General features: G+C 46.1%; 1 protein-coding gene and 2 non-coding genes across 4 annotated transcripts in view; 2 read left to right on the forward strand and 1 right to left on the reverse strand.

The window, feature by feature from the left end:
* Positions 1-17,091, forward strand: part of LOC126266957 (uncharacterized) — a 1,160,365-nt gene that overhangs the window by 802,353 nt on the left and 340,921 nt on the right. The gene's annotated exons all lie outside the window — the stretch shown is intronic.
* Trnas-cga (transfer RNA serine (anticodon CGA)) lies at positions 814-888 on the reverse strand. Its single transcript has one exon. It is a non-coding gene; the product is annotated as a tRNA-Ser (tRNA).
* Positions 979-1,053, forward strand: Trnas-cga (transfer RNA serine (anticodon CGA)). The gene has a single exon. It is a non-coding gene; the product is annotated as a tRNA-Ser (tRNA).

A 17,091-nucleotide genomic window follows, 5' to 3' on the forward strand; every position in this document is an offset into this window, starting at 1 on the left:
CGAAGTGATCCTGTAAGGGATCCGTTTTCACCGACTGAGCTACGGAAGCGTAAGAAACGATTGATCGCCTTTTTCGTTCAGAACGTATTACAACTATTTCCTATTAACATATGTCATAGACTACAGAACGCTATGTTACGGTGCTAGAAAGGAAACAAATTCTTCGCCTGGCTGTATGCTACCTGCGAAAAGCCGTTTTCCTAGCAAGAGCTCCAGGCTCCGCACAGATGTGTCTCCGTACAAGTGTTCCAACCGCCGTCCAAACAAGACAACTCCTCCATCAAATTTCGGGTTTGCAGGCGCGCAAATAAAATTTCTTAGACGGTTATTTCGGCCGCGTAAGGTCCAGCCATCTTCCCATTGAGTCGTGCGACTGAAGATAAGGTGCCAAGCGCGGCCTTACATGCTCTACCGCGGTGTTACAGACGCTGGTCGGCGGCAAAGAGACACGCTTACTCTCGCACCGCCGGTAGCGAAGACGTAGAGACATTCGATTCGCTTATCGATGTATGTTCGGCGGCGGTGACAATATGACGACTTCTCTGCAGTCCGGGGTGCAGGTCGCCCAGTGTGGCGTCAACTGTAATAAGGCCTGCACCCAGGCGGCCGGACCTGCCTCGTAAGGGCTCTCCCGGCCAATGACGCCAAACGCTCATTTCCATTAACCCCAAGAGCCGGATTCCATGCTTTGTACAAATGAAAACCATTATCTATATTTATTCAATTATTGGCTAATCTGATCTCTGTAGCTTCCTTGAAGACAGTGTCCCAAAACCAATAGCCGGATGAAACTTCCTGGCAGATTAAAACTGTGTGCCCGACCGAGACTCGAACTCGGGACCTTTGCCTTTCGCGGGCAAGTGCTCTACCAACTGAGCTACCGAAGCACGACTCACGTCCGGTACTCACAGCTTTACTTCTGCCAGTATCCGTCTCCTACCTTCCAAAAGTAAAGCTGTGAGTACCGGACGTGAGTCGTGCTTCGGTAGCTCAGTTGGTAGAGCACTTGCCCGCGAAAGGCAAAGGTCCCGAGTTCGAGTCTCGGTCGGGCACACAGTTTTAATCTGCCAGGAAGTTTCATATCAGCGGACACTCCGCTGCAGAGTGAAAATCTCATTCTGGAATCAATAGCCGGATGTTAAAATCTTCACATCACTATAGTTCATGGAATGCCCGTTAAAATCTTCACATCATTATAGTTCATGGAATGCCCTGTATCGATACAGTGTTCGGCTACAGCTGATTTGTCTGTCTGTGATGATTGTGTGTATCTTCGATGTTTCACACATCTCTCATAAACGGTCCATGTTGTTTGACATATGTATGACTTCTCACAATTTCCGGAAGGAATATGGTACAGACCCACCTTACGAAGGAATAATACCTTGTCGTCAGTCTTGCGGCTCACTCTGAGGATGGCCGAATGATACTCGGCCGAAATATCAGTGAAAGAAATTTTATTTGCGCGGCTGCATGCCCTAAATTTAATGGACCATTCATTACGCCGCGAGAAGTTGAAAATGCACATCAAGACTACTCCTTTCTGGCAGTCTTTCACGTCTCCACATTGACCTGTCTTGTTTCGTTGAATCCAATGGGACTCTGCCCCCTGGACATTAAAATTAGAGAGCAGGCTGCGTGGTTATGGGTCATAAAAGGGAACATCACGAAGACAGAAGAGAGATTAGGCACTGGGCTTGAGGATAAGGGTGCGATACGGCAAAGGGGCGAACAAATGTGGCAAGGACTATGGGAGGCGGATAAAACAGGGCGTAGAACATTTGAATTTCTTCCAAGTGTTGGGGAACGGCTGAAAATGAGATACTTTGAACCAGCTCGAGGACTGATCCATTTTCTTACTGGACATGGACCATACCCGAGATATGTATGTCGTTTCGGGAAAATGGCCACACTCGCGTGTGAATGTGGTGAATCAGAGGGTACCCCCGATCATGTGATCTACGAGTGCCCTTTTTTAATGATGTTGCTTCCGCATTACATGAGCAATTACCTGACCGTAACACATACCAACTACTAAGACAAGAAGACACTTTTCAAACTCTCAATGAGCTAACAGATGAGGTATCACGAAAAGTGTTAAAGGAATAGCTGAGGGACATAAATTAACGTAAAAAATTGAGACATACTAAATACTGAATGCGCGCCCTACTCCTATACCGCCTGCGCGTGTATAGGCCGACTTTCCTCGTAGTCTGGAATCCGGCACGTACAGGACTAGGGCGAGTGGGGAACAATATCACCAATACTAGACAAAGCACCGGACTTAGGTTAGAACTAGTTAGTTGGACTTAGATTAGGAAATTAGTTATTAGGAACCTGCGCAGCTCGTGGTCGTGCGGTAGCGTTCTCGCTTCCCACTCCCGGGTTCCCGGATTCGATTCCCGGCGGGGTCAGGGATTTTCTCTGCCTCGTGATGACTGGGTGTTGTGTGCTGTCCTTAGGTTAGTTAGGTTTAAGTAGTTCTAAGTTCTAGGGGACTGATGACCTGAGATGTTAAGTTCCATAGTGCTCGGAGTCATTTGAGCCATTTTTGAGCCATTAGGAACCTGCAGCGAATACCGTCTTGGCCTGCCCAGTGTCAGGGGCACGCCCACCGGGATTAGCTCGATGAGCAAGGCTCTATAGTAGGTTTCTACAGGGTGTTACAAAAAGTTACGGCCAAACTTTCAGGAAACATTCTTCACACACAAAGAAAGAAAATATGTTATGTGGACATGTGTCCGGAAACGCTTACTTTCCATGTTATTTTATTACTTCTCTTCAAATCACATTGATCATGGAATGGAAACACACAGCAACAGAACGTACCAGCGTGACTTCAAACACTTTGTTACAGGAAATGTTCAAAATGTTCTCCGTTAGCGAGGATAAATGCATCCATCCTCCGTCGCATGGAATCCCTGATGCGCTGATGCAGCCCTGGAAAATGGCGTATTGTATCACAGCCGTCCACAATACGAGCACGAAGAGTCTCTACATTTGGTACCGGGGTTGCGTAGACAAGAGCTTTCAAATGCCCCCCCATAAATGAAAGTCAAGAGTGTTGAGGTCAGGAGAGCGTGGATGCCATGGTATTGGTCCGCCTCTGCCAATCCATCGGTCTCCGAATCTGTTGTTGAGAAGCGTACGAACACTTCGACTGAAATGTGCAGGAGTTCCATCCACATGTTGTGTCGTACTTGTAAAGGCACATGTTATAACAGCACAGGTAGAGTATCCCGTATGAAATCATGACAACGTGCTCCATTGAGCGTAGGTGGAAGAACGTGGGGCCCAATCAAGACATCACCAACAATGCCTGCCCAAACGTTCACACTCCATACAGTGACGTGGTCAACGTTACCTTCTACAGCAGCAACTTCTCTGACGCTGACAATAGGGTTATCGTCAACTGCACGAAGAATTGCCTCGTTCATTGCAGGTGTCATCGTCGTTCTAGGTCTTCCCCAGTCGCGAGTCATAGGCTGGAATGTTCCGTGGTCCCTAAGACACAGATCAATTGCTTCGAACGTCTTCTTGTCGGGACACCATCGTTCTGGAAATCTGTCTCGGTACAAACGTACCGCGCCACGGCTATTGCCCCGTGCTAATCCATACATCAAATGGGCACCTGCCAACTCCGCATTTGTAAACATTGCACTGACTGCAAAACCACGTTCGTGATGAACACTAACCTGTTGATGCTACGTACTGATGTGCTTGATGCTAGTACTGTAGAGCAATGAGTCGCATGTCAACACAAGCACCGAAGTCAACATTACCTTTCTTTAATTGGGCCAACTGGCGGGGAATCGAGGAAGTACAGTACATACTGACGAAACTAAAATCAGCTCTAACATGGAAACTAAGCGCGTCCGGACACATGTCCACATAACATCTTTTCTTTTTTTGTGTGTGAGGAATGTTTCCTGAAAGTTTGGCTGTACCTTTTTGTAACACCCTGTATATTTGTCACACAACTCTGACGCTGCAGGCAGTAGAGTTTTAATTAAGATAAGATACATTAAATACTACTACTAATAATAATAGTAGAAATTTAGCCGCCCATTGTCATTAGTTATAGCTGTAGCTCACAAATTAATTAAACCTATAATTAGCTGCAATTGATGTTTGGAACAAATTAGGACCCACTAATGATATAAGGAAGTGGGTTATTATTGCAATAAAGAATTTTTTCTCAAAAAAAAAAAAAAAAAACCGACAGGCATGAACACACCACTTCACTGCCGTGACGTGCGTCGACGCGGAGGGTCCCAGCTTGAGGAAGCGCTGTGAGCGTTAACCGGGAGAAACCGCTGTGAAACCGCTGGTGCGCAGTGGCCCACATCGGCGCACAGGGTCACTTGGCGATCGGTACCCGTGTGTTCCTTTAATGGTCTGCGCGGACGTCAAACGCTCCCGTGCGGACAATGCGAGAGCGCCACAAAAGCGGCATCCTATTTCGGGCGAGCGACGCGGGACCAGCCGGAGAAATGCGCGCGTCCAATCAGCTGGAGCGGCGGCGCTCTGTGTTCTCTGGGGACTTCCAGCGGGAATTCCCCCGGCTAGCGGGTTTCGCTTTCACCTGTTCATCTGATAATGGGGCGTCGGCGGAGAGCGGGGCGCTCCGGATGCAGCGGCGGGGTCGCGGCCGGCCACGCCCGCGCTCCCACCGCCCTGTAAACATGTGTGCTATCCGCCGGCGGATGTCACGGGCCCGCGGCTAACAGCTGGCAGGCGGGCGGGCCGAATTCCACAGCACTTCAATGGGCGGCGGGGCAGGGAAAGTGGATGCGGACGCTGGCCACCCCTCACAGACCGGGCTGCCGTGTTCAAGACCGAGCACAGCAAACCAAATACTGCACCTCTAGCAGACAACAGCGTACGTTGCAGCGATGTGGGGTGAGGCTGTGCTACTGACAGGTGGACATGTCGGTCTACTCCGAGAGTTGATTCAGTTCGAAACCAGCCATTGAAAGGAGAGGGTCCGAGCGCTGAATGTATGCGCAGAGTCAAAAAGAGGTGACTGTAAGTTGGCTGATAAGCTCCCTAGTCCTGAGTCAGTAAAAGTCGCGACGAGTCGGATGGATTCGGTCGGCAGTCATTTTTCTCCCAACGTTAGCTATTGTCAAGTCGCTGTAAGATGATCTCTGAAAGCTGCAGTGGACTAAGCTCAGAGCTCCGCGATTTTGTAGACGTCTCTATGGCTACGCTTCAGTGTTGCCAGAACTGCCATAGACAGTGAGTGAAACTGGAAAGGAAATCGATAGCAGTGGTACGAAGCTCCGTTCTATGGTATGCGGAGTGTGCACAGTAGAATCTCGCTAATCCGATTTCGGATGGTCCGACTGCCCGCTCAGTCCGACCACCCCATTTAAATGTTCAAGCATTTATTTTGTAACTGAGCTTCAGTGTTCTTGTTACTTATTAAAGTGTGTAAAACTAAATTATGACTCCAGCTAAACGTAAATGTGTGACGCTGTATTCAGAACCACACGTTGAGCCCAGTGACGTGAGTGAGTGAATCATTACAGCTGACGCAGGCCTCAGAACAGAAGCATATTTAGCTGACGAGCAAATGTTTGACGCTATTATTCGAACAACCGATGAGAATGAGAATGGGAAAGAGGATGGAAGACGACAAAGACAATGAACCTACGGCTGGAGTGCCACAGATACCAAAAATGCGTTTGATATAGCCCTTCAGTGAATCGAACGAGGCTCTATGTCTACCCCAAAGACATTTTGTGGATTAGGAAACAGCGGAACATCGCGGCAAAGTCAAGGTGTCGTCTGCTAAGCTAAAGAACATGACAATCTGCATGAGAATAGAATATTTTTTACCATGCGATTTCTCACGTTTTAAGCAGTTTACTGCAACTCAGTTGTGTGTCAATGCAACACTGTAGTAAGATATGTACAGATGTTACACGTTCCACTCACAGTAACAGCATGTTACATTATGATACATATTTTACAGAACAGGCACTACTGTACATTACACTTTCGTGTAAGATTTTTTAATGTGTGAATGTTTTCTTTTTATCTTGTTACTATTTTAACGTGGACCAATGTTTCAAGCAGTATTACCAGTTGAAAATTAAAGCTGCATTGTACTGTATTGTGATATTATGGGTCAATAAAAGTGTTCCTCTGATAATCCGACTTTTTTGCTTTCCAACCATCCCCCTGGTCCCCTAGAGGATTAGCGAGGCTCTACTGTGTGTATGTAGATGTACTTTCGGCAGTCAGTGGAATGACCGGAGAGGACCTTCACATCGGCCTGCAAGATCCCCGTACCTTACCTCATTATACTTGTTTGTCTGGGCCTACACGAAACCGAAGTGTATTCTACCACTGTGGACTCAGAAACATAGCTGCAAGAATTCTTGCAGTTGTGACAGACGTGCACAGAAAGAACAGGCCACACATTTTCCATCGAGCACAGGACATCCTTCTGCGTCGATACCTGCTCTACGCTGTAGTTAAAAGACGCTGTTTTCGAACATTTATTGTACCACTGACCAGAACAATAAAAAACCTGGATCACATACACTACAACTTTATTGTCATTGACACCCATTTACGTCCTGGATACTCCGTTCTCACTCAGTACGAATTTCTGACACCTGGTTGCTGAAAGTTATATATTGTTGTTGATTCCGTCGACATATCTGTTAGTTTGGGTAACGAATTTTCGGACACCCCGTGTGTAGAAACAGGTCTCTCACCAATCAGCAGTTGGAACATTTTCTCTTGTATTTTGGTAGATACTTGCAATTCGTTTTTTCTGATTACATAGAATCATCCCAAACAAGTAGTCCTCATCACACGTTTCATTCGACGCCTAGGCTCGACGAAAATCATCGGTCTGTTTTTTTATCATTAAAAAGATGTTTTTCAAAGTGAAAATTTGTGTGTCCATTCGACAGAGCGCTGTCATATTAGTCTGGAACGGTATTCGGTTTCGCGTGTGGAATAGAACGGTCTGCAAAGCACGAAGAATAACCTGCGCTCCAACGGAGACTAATAAAGCACTTTGCTACTTGGCAGCAGCAGACAGCGCGGCGCCAGACGGCAACCGAGACGGGGAAAACAGCGTTAGGAAAACACGGTGAACACAACATCTCCTTGGGTTTGCATTCGTAGAACTGCCTGGGGTTTCAGTACGCACAGTTATTTCCGTCTGTGGAAAGCAACGGCTTCGTACCTACTTGCAGGGAGTCCTTCATCAATTAAGATACTGACGGAGATGGGTAGTGGTTATAACTCTAATTGCAAAACTGGTTAAAGGTTAACGAAGACATATATTCTGATAATAGAAAGACTCAAACATGATTCGAGAGCAGCAGCCTCATTGACGGCTTAGCAATAAATACTACAGCTTTCGGCTGGATCTGTTATTTACTCTCTCAATACCGGTAACTAAATACGAGTCGGCAGCCTCACTATGAAGCCAACGCCCATGGCGCAGTGGTAACACCGGTTCCTGTAAGATCATCGAAGTTCAGCGATTTCGGTCTGGGCTAACACTTAGGTGGGTGACCATCCGGTCCGTCGAGAGCTGTTGGCAAGCGGTGTGCATTCAGCCCTTGTGAGGCAAACTGAGGAGCTACTTGATTAAGCCGGGAGAGCGGCGTGCTGACCACGTACCCCTCCATATATGCATCCAGTGATGCCTATTGGGCTTACGATGACACAGCGGCCGGTCGGTACCATTCGACCTTCATGGCCTGTTCTGGCGGAGTTTAGTTTTTTAATTAGTATTAGCCTCTATATAATGTTGACCCCCTTAGATAAGAGTAATTCACGGTCATTCATCAGAGCCTTCTGACTGCTCATTTCCGAAGACCCACCGTCTGTTCACAAGATCGGCGAACTATAAGGACATCAACGCCGAAAAATGCGCATTGAACAGACAACTCTTCCGTTCGCCTGCACTTGCTATACACAAATATTATAGAACACAGTGGAATGCAGAGACAAGACAAAATACGCGAAAACACTTAAAATAAATGACAGACTGACTACTAATAAGGACACCTCAGTATAAATTATGAGTGAATCCATTTCATTAAATTTAAATTCAAATTTACATTATTAGATTACTGCCCAGCAATCCCTGGCTAAACTCCGCCGTAACATGAACTCATGGGTTTCCTGGAAACTTGTCACATTAACAGAGTTCCTCCCTCTCACTAGTGAACTGGCTGCAAAGAGTTCCCTTCATAACTGTACCTTAAGTCATGCAGACGGCGTCTACCCCCTTTTCGTCACCCCAGTAGAATTCCGAGCCTCTTCCTTCGTGCAGCGCACCCACTGCCACCTTAATACTCTGTCGTCGCCTTCCACAATCGCCAGTCCACTTTTGCGTTGCAAACATCACCCTGACACCGACTGTCTCCGCTTCCTTCCAGCCCCGCTCCCATACCCCGATACCCATTCTCGACCTCTTCGCTCCTTTGATTGGTAGCCTTGTAAGCGTCCACAGAGACATGCTCGCACTGGTCATTCGGCTCCCTTCTACCCCGCCCAGCAATATTTCCCGGTACAGCCAACCTCTTGAAACCACAACTATTACCTTTAACAGGTAAGTAAGAGTTCGCTGCTAGTGACCCACACCCGTTTGGTTTTTACATACAGCCTCGTAGTCGCGGAGTCGCTATGGGTCTAAAACAATTTCAGGTGTCGCATAGGCTTCCTAGCAAACGCGCTCGTGAACGAGTTAACTTGACATTTTCTGGGCTCTCGTACCTCAGCAGGTAGGTATGCCTATGCGCTAAGGCAGCGAAACTTCGTAGGAATCCTAACGCGTTAACGCAGGAACGATTTACACTGAAAAAAATTAGTTCCAATTCTGGCCACTAGGCGCAAACCTGGCGGTGTGAATGTAAGAAAGACGTATAGAAATGTTTCTAATATGTAATGGATTAGGAATGGGACGTAGGCAGGAAAGGTCAAAGAAGCGAAGAAGGCATAATTCTGACTTACTGTTAACCGCCACTTACATAGTTTGTTAAATATGAGGCCCAGAGACGTCGACAAGATGGTGAACAGCGCCAGGTGTGCATCTGGTGGCCAAATTTGGAAGTATTTTTTCCAGCGCAAGTCGGGTCCGCATTAACGCGTTAGCATATCTACCAAGCTTCGGCCTTAGGTAATTACAGTCCACACTGCATTCCCGTCGGTGTATTTCTTGTAAGATAGCGTGTTCCTTTATTTCTTTTCGAAAATTTCGGAAATCGTTTATACGTTCACCTCGTTCTTCGTTTTTGTCCTTATTCCTTTCTTCGCTCTCGTATCTCCTTCTCCGTCATCCCGTCCATTCTCCGTTACAGTATCGCTTTTATTACTTCCTTTTTCTCGTTCATAACCGACCCGATTCCGTAGCAAAGCGCCCCAGGCTGGTGACAGACTCACAAGTAGACCGTCTCTACTGACCTCGTTGTCGATGGGACTATAGACATTAATCCTCCTTTCTTCGGAAACAGACTGCTCAAATTCTGGTGAAGAAAGACATTTTCATCATCAGCATAGCCCACACGAGGGAACCTGGTGGCGTAAAATTTCGTATCAACACTACGCTTTAATTCCCTGAGTAATAATAATAATAATAATAATGCCGTGATATGGCTCGTAGGCATGACGCAAGTACGTGACTGTAAGCTACCCCAAGACTCCTACCAACAAAGGTGATCTACGGTATAAAATGGGATCCGAATCACGTGTCGTTCCTGCATAATCTTCTTATCATTGAAACATGCTGATTAGGTTAAAGACGAACTCAAATATTCTGTAGTCCAACCAGGATTCTATCCTCCTATGTTTTAGTTATCAGGCACACTGATACCATTAGAGTTCCAGGCCAGACATTCATCGAATTAAATCGCAAAGCTCTCCGAAATGTCTCGTGGAGTGAGGGTATGAGACTCTCTTGATAGTGACCGGATGGGGACAATGTTCTCAGACGTCTCCTTGTTGAAGTCCAACAGGAGCAGCCCTGTGCCCCTGTCGGAATTCGCTCCCTGCTTTTCTCCCTCGTCCTCTTCGCCTAAGCGAGCACAACACTCCGGTCTACTCGCTCTTGGCAGTGGGCAATATTAAAGCAACTGCACGCCATTCACAGTTCGGAACTGAAAAGTGGCACTGAGCGAGAAGAAAATAAGCTTTTACAGTTTTCCTATCCGCACCACGTTACTTAAAGTTTCCAACCGATTTCTCATACAGATACAGCAGTTGACCGGCGTTGCCTGTTGAAACGTTGTTGTGATGCCTCGTGTAAGGAGGAGAAATGCGTACCATCACGTTTCCGACTTTGGTAAAGGTCGGATTGTAGCCTATCGCGATTGCGGCTTATCGTATCGCGACACTGCTGCTCGCGTTGGTCGAGATCCAATGACTGTTAGCAGAATATGGAATCGGTGGGTTCAGGAGGGTAATACGGAACGCCGTGCTGGATCCCATTGGCCTCGTATCACTAGCAATCGAGATGGCAGGCATCTTATCCGCATGGCTGTAACGGATCGTGCAGCCACGTCTCGATTCCTGAGGCAACAGGTGGGGACGTTTGCCAGACAACAACCATCTGCACGAACAGTTCGATACGTTTGCAGCAGCATGGACTATCAGCTTGGAGACCATTGCTGCGGTTACCCTTGACGTTGCATCACAGACAGGAGCGCCTGCGACGGTGTACTCAACGACGAACCTGGGTGCACGATTGGCAAAACGTCATTTTTCGGATGAATCCAGGTTCTGTTTACAGCATCATGATGGTCGCATCTGTGTTTGACGACATCGCGGTGAACGCACATTGGAAGGGTGTATTCGTCATCGCCATACTGGCGTATCACCCGGCGAGATGCTATGGGGTGCCGTTGGTTACACGTCTCGGTCACCTCTTGTTCGCATTGACGGAACAGTGGACGCTACATTTCAGATGTGTTACAACCCGTGGCTCTACCATTCATTCGATCCCTGCGAAACCCTACATTTCAGCAGGATAATTCACGACAGCACGTAGCAGGTCCTGTAGGGGCCTTTCTTGATACACAAAATGTTCGACTGCTGCCCTGGCCAGCACATTCTCCAGATCTCTCACCAACTGAAAACGTCTGGTCAATGGTGGCCGAGCAACTGCCTCGTCACAATACGCCAGTTACAACTCTTCATGAACTGTGGTATCGTGTCGAAGCTGCATGGGCAGCTCTACCTGTACACGCCATCCATGGTCTGTTTGACTCAATACCCAGGCGTATCAATGCCGTTATTACGGCCGGAGGTGTTTGTTCTGGGTACTGATTTCTCAGGATCTATGTACCCAAACTGCGTGAAAATGTAATCAGATGTCAGTTCTAGTATAATATATTTGTCCAATGAATACCCGTTGATCATCTTCATTTCTTCTTGGTGTAGCAAATTTAATGGCCAGTAGTGTATATATCGGTATCGCATGACTTTCATCACGTCAGTGTGCACACGTCAAAATAAACGCAAAGTCAAAAATTTAATATATTTATAAATAATTTTCAGTCTTGCAGAGGTAGACGCATGTTACCAACGTAGTACACGATAGCGGTTGCTCATGATTCTTTGCCATTTTGTTTCGCATATTCCTTGAATAACTTTCTGTAATAGATATTTAATGTATCTAACTCTTCATATCTATACCTCATTTAGAAATCTTGTATTCCTGAAATTTTGTTTCTTTTATGAATATAGCTCTATGTACAGTGCATACACGGTGCAGTCACATTAAAGTGACCACCCTCGTATGTTCGCCGTCTACTAACAATAACCGATCGGAGAAGGCAGGTGGGAGCACAAGCAGTGGAGGGCATACAAAGCGTATCGGTGGACGCGAAAACAATGCAGTCGTTGCAGTGCGGAAACTGGGCGATTTATCTGACGTCCAAATGGGATTATCATTGGCTTTCGCGCCTAAGGTGGAAGCATTTCCGACACGGCTAAGCTTGTAAACCGTTCGTTCGTCGTCATGGTTAAAGCATACCGAGCACTGCAAGATGGCGCTATCCAAAACGGGAGTGGAGGGGCACCTGTGGAGCACCACCGATCGGAGATGACAGGGGTGAAGGAGGGGTGCAGAGATGTGTAATGGCCAGTAGGCGGAATAAAAGTCTGTGCAAAAATACAAACTGCTTACGCGTTTGGGGTAAACCTTTTTTATTTTTCGACATAGTCTCCTTTTGGACATATACACTTCGTCCAACGCTGTTCTAATTTGTTGATCCCTTCCGAATAATAGGAATTGTCCAAGTCTGCTAAAAAGTATTAGTTGCTGCAATCACCTCCTCGTCTGAATACAACCTTTGTCCCGCCAGCCATTTCTTCTAATTGTGGAACAAACAGTAGTCCAAGGGAGCCAAGCTTGGAGAATAGGGGGGATGTGAAACGAGTTGGAATCCTAGTTCCATTAATTTTGCGACCACAATTGCTGAGGTGTGTGCTGGTGCACTGTCGTGATGTAAAAGGACTTTTTTGAGGTCCAATCGCCGGAATTTTTCTTGCAGCTCGGTTTTCAAACGATCCAATAACGATGAATTATATGCACCTGTAATAGTTTTAACCTTTTCCACATAGTCGGTGAGGATTATCCCATGCGAATCCCAAAAGACAGTCGCCATAACCTTTCCGGCCGAAGGACTGGTCTTCGCCTTTTTTGGTGCAGGTTCTCCTTTGGTAACCCATTGTTCAAATTGTTCTTTGGTCTCAGGAGTATAGTAATGTATCCATGTTTCATCAACAGTGACAGAACGACGCTTGATGTCCTGCGGATTTTTCCTGAACAGTTGCAAACCATCCTTGCAACACTTAACAGGACTCCGTTTTTGGTCAAGCGCGAGCAATAGCGGAACCCATCTTGCGAATAGGTTTCTCATGTCCAAATATTTATGCAAAATATTATGTACCCGTTGATTCGAGATGCCCACAGCACTAGTACCTTAACCCTTCTGTCATCCATCACCATATCACGAATTTTGTCAATGATTTATGGAGTCGTAACCTCTGCAGGGCGTCCAGGAAGTTCAGCAACACTTGTGCCCATATGGCCACTCCGAAAATTTTAAAACCACTTATAAACTGTTCTAATCGAAGGTGTAGAGTCACCGCAATGTTTATTAAGCTTCTCTTTGGTCTCCTGAGGCGTTTTGCCTTTGGTAAGGTAATGTTTAATCACCACACAAAATTCTTTTTCGTCCATTTGTTGACAATCAGTCGACTTCCTTCATTCACACGAATGCCAAACACAAAGAAATAGACCAATATGGCTGAAACTTGGTGTGCGTTCTTTCCAAAGATGCTACTAACTAAAGATGACATTGATACGCGCCGGTGGTGCCATCTATCGGAATTTGCACGGACTTTTCAAACGCCCCTCGTATAACTGCTAAGCCACTGATGGCCCAGATGAACCAAGGAGTTACCAACAGGGTCTCGTCACCGACCATTAAGTGAACGTTGCTGCGATGGGCCTACGCAGCAGGTGTTCGTTCATGCGCCCTGTTCATCGGCGACGAAGGCTGGAATTTGTGGGCCAGTACCGGAACTGGACGTCCATCGAGTGGCGACAAGCGGTCTTTTCAGATGAGTCACGTTTTATGCTCCATCGGACTGACGGCCGCTGGTGCGGATGGCCTGCAACAGTCATCGGAAGGGTCCAGGCCGGATGACGGAGCATTATGCTCTGGGGAATGTTTTCGCTATATTCGCTGGGTGATTTCGTCATTCTGGAAGCCACAATGGATTAATACAAATATGCATCCATCCATGGCCACCATGTGCACCCATATATGCAGTTGATCTTTCCTCGGTGCTATGGCATCTACCGGAAGGAGAATGCAACACGTCACAATGCTCGTAGCGTACGTGCGTGATGGAAGAGCACCAAGGTGAGTTTGCCGTACTCCCTAGCCACTAAACTCCAAGACTCAAGGCCGATCGAGAATCTGTGGGACCACTTCGATCGTGCTGTTCGCGCCACGGACCCTGAACGGAGCAACCTGGCGCAGCTGGCCACGATACGGAAGTCGGTATGGCTCCACACCCCCGTCGCTACCTTCCATAACCTCACTGACTATCTTTGTGCACGCGTCGCGGTCAGCTCTGCAAAAGGTGGCTTTTCAGGCAAAGGTGGTTATTCAGACATCTGACAGGTTATCACATTAATGTGACTGGACAGACACCCATTCCGTCTGAAACTTTCCTGTATCCATGGGATGTGTGCAAGACTGGATCATGGTCTTTTGAACGAAGTTGGCCGCACAAAAAATGTAAAGTGAATGGTTCAAATGGCTCTAAGCACTATGGGACTCAACATCTGAAGTCATCAGTCCCCTAGACTGAGAACAACTTAAACCTAACTAAACTAAGGACATCACACACATCCATGCCTGAGACAGGATTCGAATCTGCGACCGTAGCAGCTGCGTGGTTCCGGACTGAAGCGCCTACAACCGAGTAAAGTGAAAAGCAGCTCAAGGTGTTATAGGATGTCAGCTTTACAAATACAATTAAACTAAATTAAATAAATAGGTGAGTAAAAGTTGTTAGGTAGCAAGTGAAGGAAGAGGCAGAGATTATACATATAACTAAACGGGCAAAAGTAATGTTCATTAATAAAAAGCAAATGCCCTCCTCAACATAAATATTGATGTCGGGAAAAATCCAGTTAAGAGCTGGAGCTGCAGCGTAGCGCTTCATATGTGGGAAATGCGTAAAAAAAAAGGAAATGAATTCTCCTGATGTGTTTGACGTAGCGCGTCGGAGATGCGGGACAGACAGAACCACCAATCAGGAAGCCTTTCAGAGAATTGACACGGAAAGAACATAGAGGAAAACAATCAAAGCAAGCCGACGTGAGTGGATAGGTAACTTAATATGCCACAAGCTGTTCCTTGTAAGGCGCTGCAGTCATGGACTGTGCGGCTGGTCCCGGCGGAGGTTCGAGTCCTCCCTCGGGCACGGGTGTGTGTGTGAGTCCTTATCATAGTTTAGGTTAGGTAGTGTGTAAGCTTAGGGACTGATGACCTTAGCAGTTAAGTGCCATAAGATCTCACACACATTTGAACATTTTTTTTGTTCCTTGTAAACTTTCTGGGAGGAGCAGTGGAAGGTACGAAGGCGTGAAGAAGACCCAATAGGAATTCTGAAAACAAGTCATAAATTATGCTGGAGTCAGTAAGTACGCCGAAATGAAAGCCTATAATAGATCCAGATAGTGATCTGCCAACAGATCGAAAGACTGGCGATGATCACCGAGAAGATTCCAAGTAGCTCCAGAAACAGCCACGGCTAATCAGTTTCATTTGCCTGAGGTGCCTCTCGGTGATCCAGACTACACTCCACTACGTTGGTCAAATTATGTTGAACCTGTGCCGCCCTCCATTCATCCGATCTACCTACTCAGCGCTCCATTTGGCTGAGTTCTGATCATCACAACCTTGCAGTCTAGTTCTGTCTGATTATCGCAGATGATTACTTCAACTAAAAGATTAGAGCACGGGAGAACGTATCAAGAGCGACCGTGGAAAACGTTCTGCATGACAAATCTAACAGTTGTCAGTAGAATGGAAAACAGTGTATATCTGTTTCTACGAAAACTATTTTTATCTAAAAAAATTGTGAAGGCATTCTGTTCCCGCAGAATTATGCTCCTCACTGCATCATTCCAAAAAAGTGAGATGAACTAAAACAAAAACCTTTTCTAAGAACGTTCTAAGCCAATATCAAAGATTTTGTAAGTTGATTCTTGCAAAGAAGAAAACATCAACCAATCACAGTCACTAGTGATATTTACTAACTCAAATAGAGCTATAACCGGATTCAAAAAAATTTAAATTCAAATGTGCGTGAAATCTTATGGTACTTAACTGCTAAGGTCATCAGTGCCTAAGCTTACACGCTACTTAACCTAAATTATCCTAAGGACAAACGCACACACACCCATGCCCGAGGGAGGACTCGAACCTCCACCGGGACCAGCCGCACAGTCCATGAATGCAGCGCCCGAGACCGCTCGGCTAATCTCGCGCGGCCAACCGGTTTCAAACCGACAGTTTCATCTTCAGTGTGCTGTACTTAATTGTATTTTATTTGTTATTGTTTGCATTACTTGTGAACTGTTTTCCTCCGTCAGTTATTCTAAACAATGATAAATATAATATAAACTTGAGCAGCCCTGTGAAGATGAAGCTGTCGGTTCGAAACCGGTAACGGCGCTATTTGTGTAAATAAACAGCATTATTAACAATAATTTGTTTTTTTCCTTCTCTACAAGAATCATCGTGTATTGTGTACATTGTCACTGTCTCAGGAATGTTAGTTTTTGGCAAAATAGCAGGAAAAATGTATTGTTCTAAGTACCATTAATACCGAGTCAATACGTTGCTTTGTAGTAATACAAGTACAGAATTAGAGTAGTAATTTTAACTAACAGAAGAACAGTAGTCGACAGAGACCATTTCCCATATCATTTGAATTTTGGACCTCCAGAGGAAAGCACAGCTTGTTACGAAGACTATGCGCCATCTACTGACTCACGTTCTCCATTGTGTGGCATCTGGATCAAGTCTTGTGAGATGAAACGGAGCACTGAGAACGCAAAAGCACTGCAAATGCGTTTTGCGAATAAGTGGCACTTAGGAACTTCCGATTGCCACACATCTTATAGCAGCAAGCACATTTCGCAACACCTAAATGTCCAGGTTTGTTAGTAACGTAGTAAGATTGCTCTGCACTCAAGATGATCATCTTCACTTGGATGAAACATGGGCAGATCGTAGTAAGTATCTGACTGTTAACTGGAATCCGCTTGGACTTCCCACGATTATATATGGAGGTAAGCTACACTACTGGCCATTAAAATTGCTACACCAGGAAGAAATGCAGATGATAAACGGGTATTCATTGGAAAAATATATTATACTAGAACTGACATGTGATTACATTTTCACGCAATTTGGTTGCAAAGATCCTGAGAAATAAGTACCCAGAACAACCACCTCTGGCCGTAATAACGACCTTGATACACCTGGGCATTGAGTCAGAGTTTGGATGGCGTGTATAGGTACA

Source organism: Schistocerca gregaria, chromosome 4 (assembly GCF_023897955.1).
Source record: "Schistocerca gregaria isolate iqSchGreg1 chromosome 4, iqSchGreg1.2, whole genome shotgun sequence".
In the NCBI taxonomy this organism is placed as follows: Eukaryota; Metazoa; Arthropoda; class Insecta; order Orthoptera; family Acrididae; genus Schistocerca; species Schistocerca gregaria.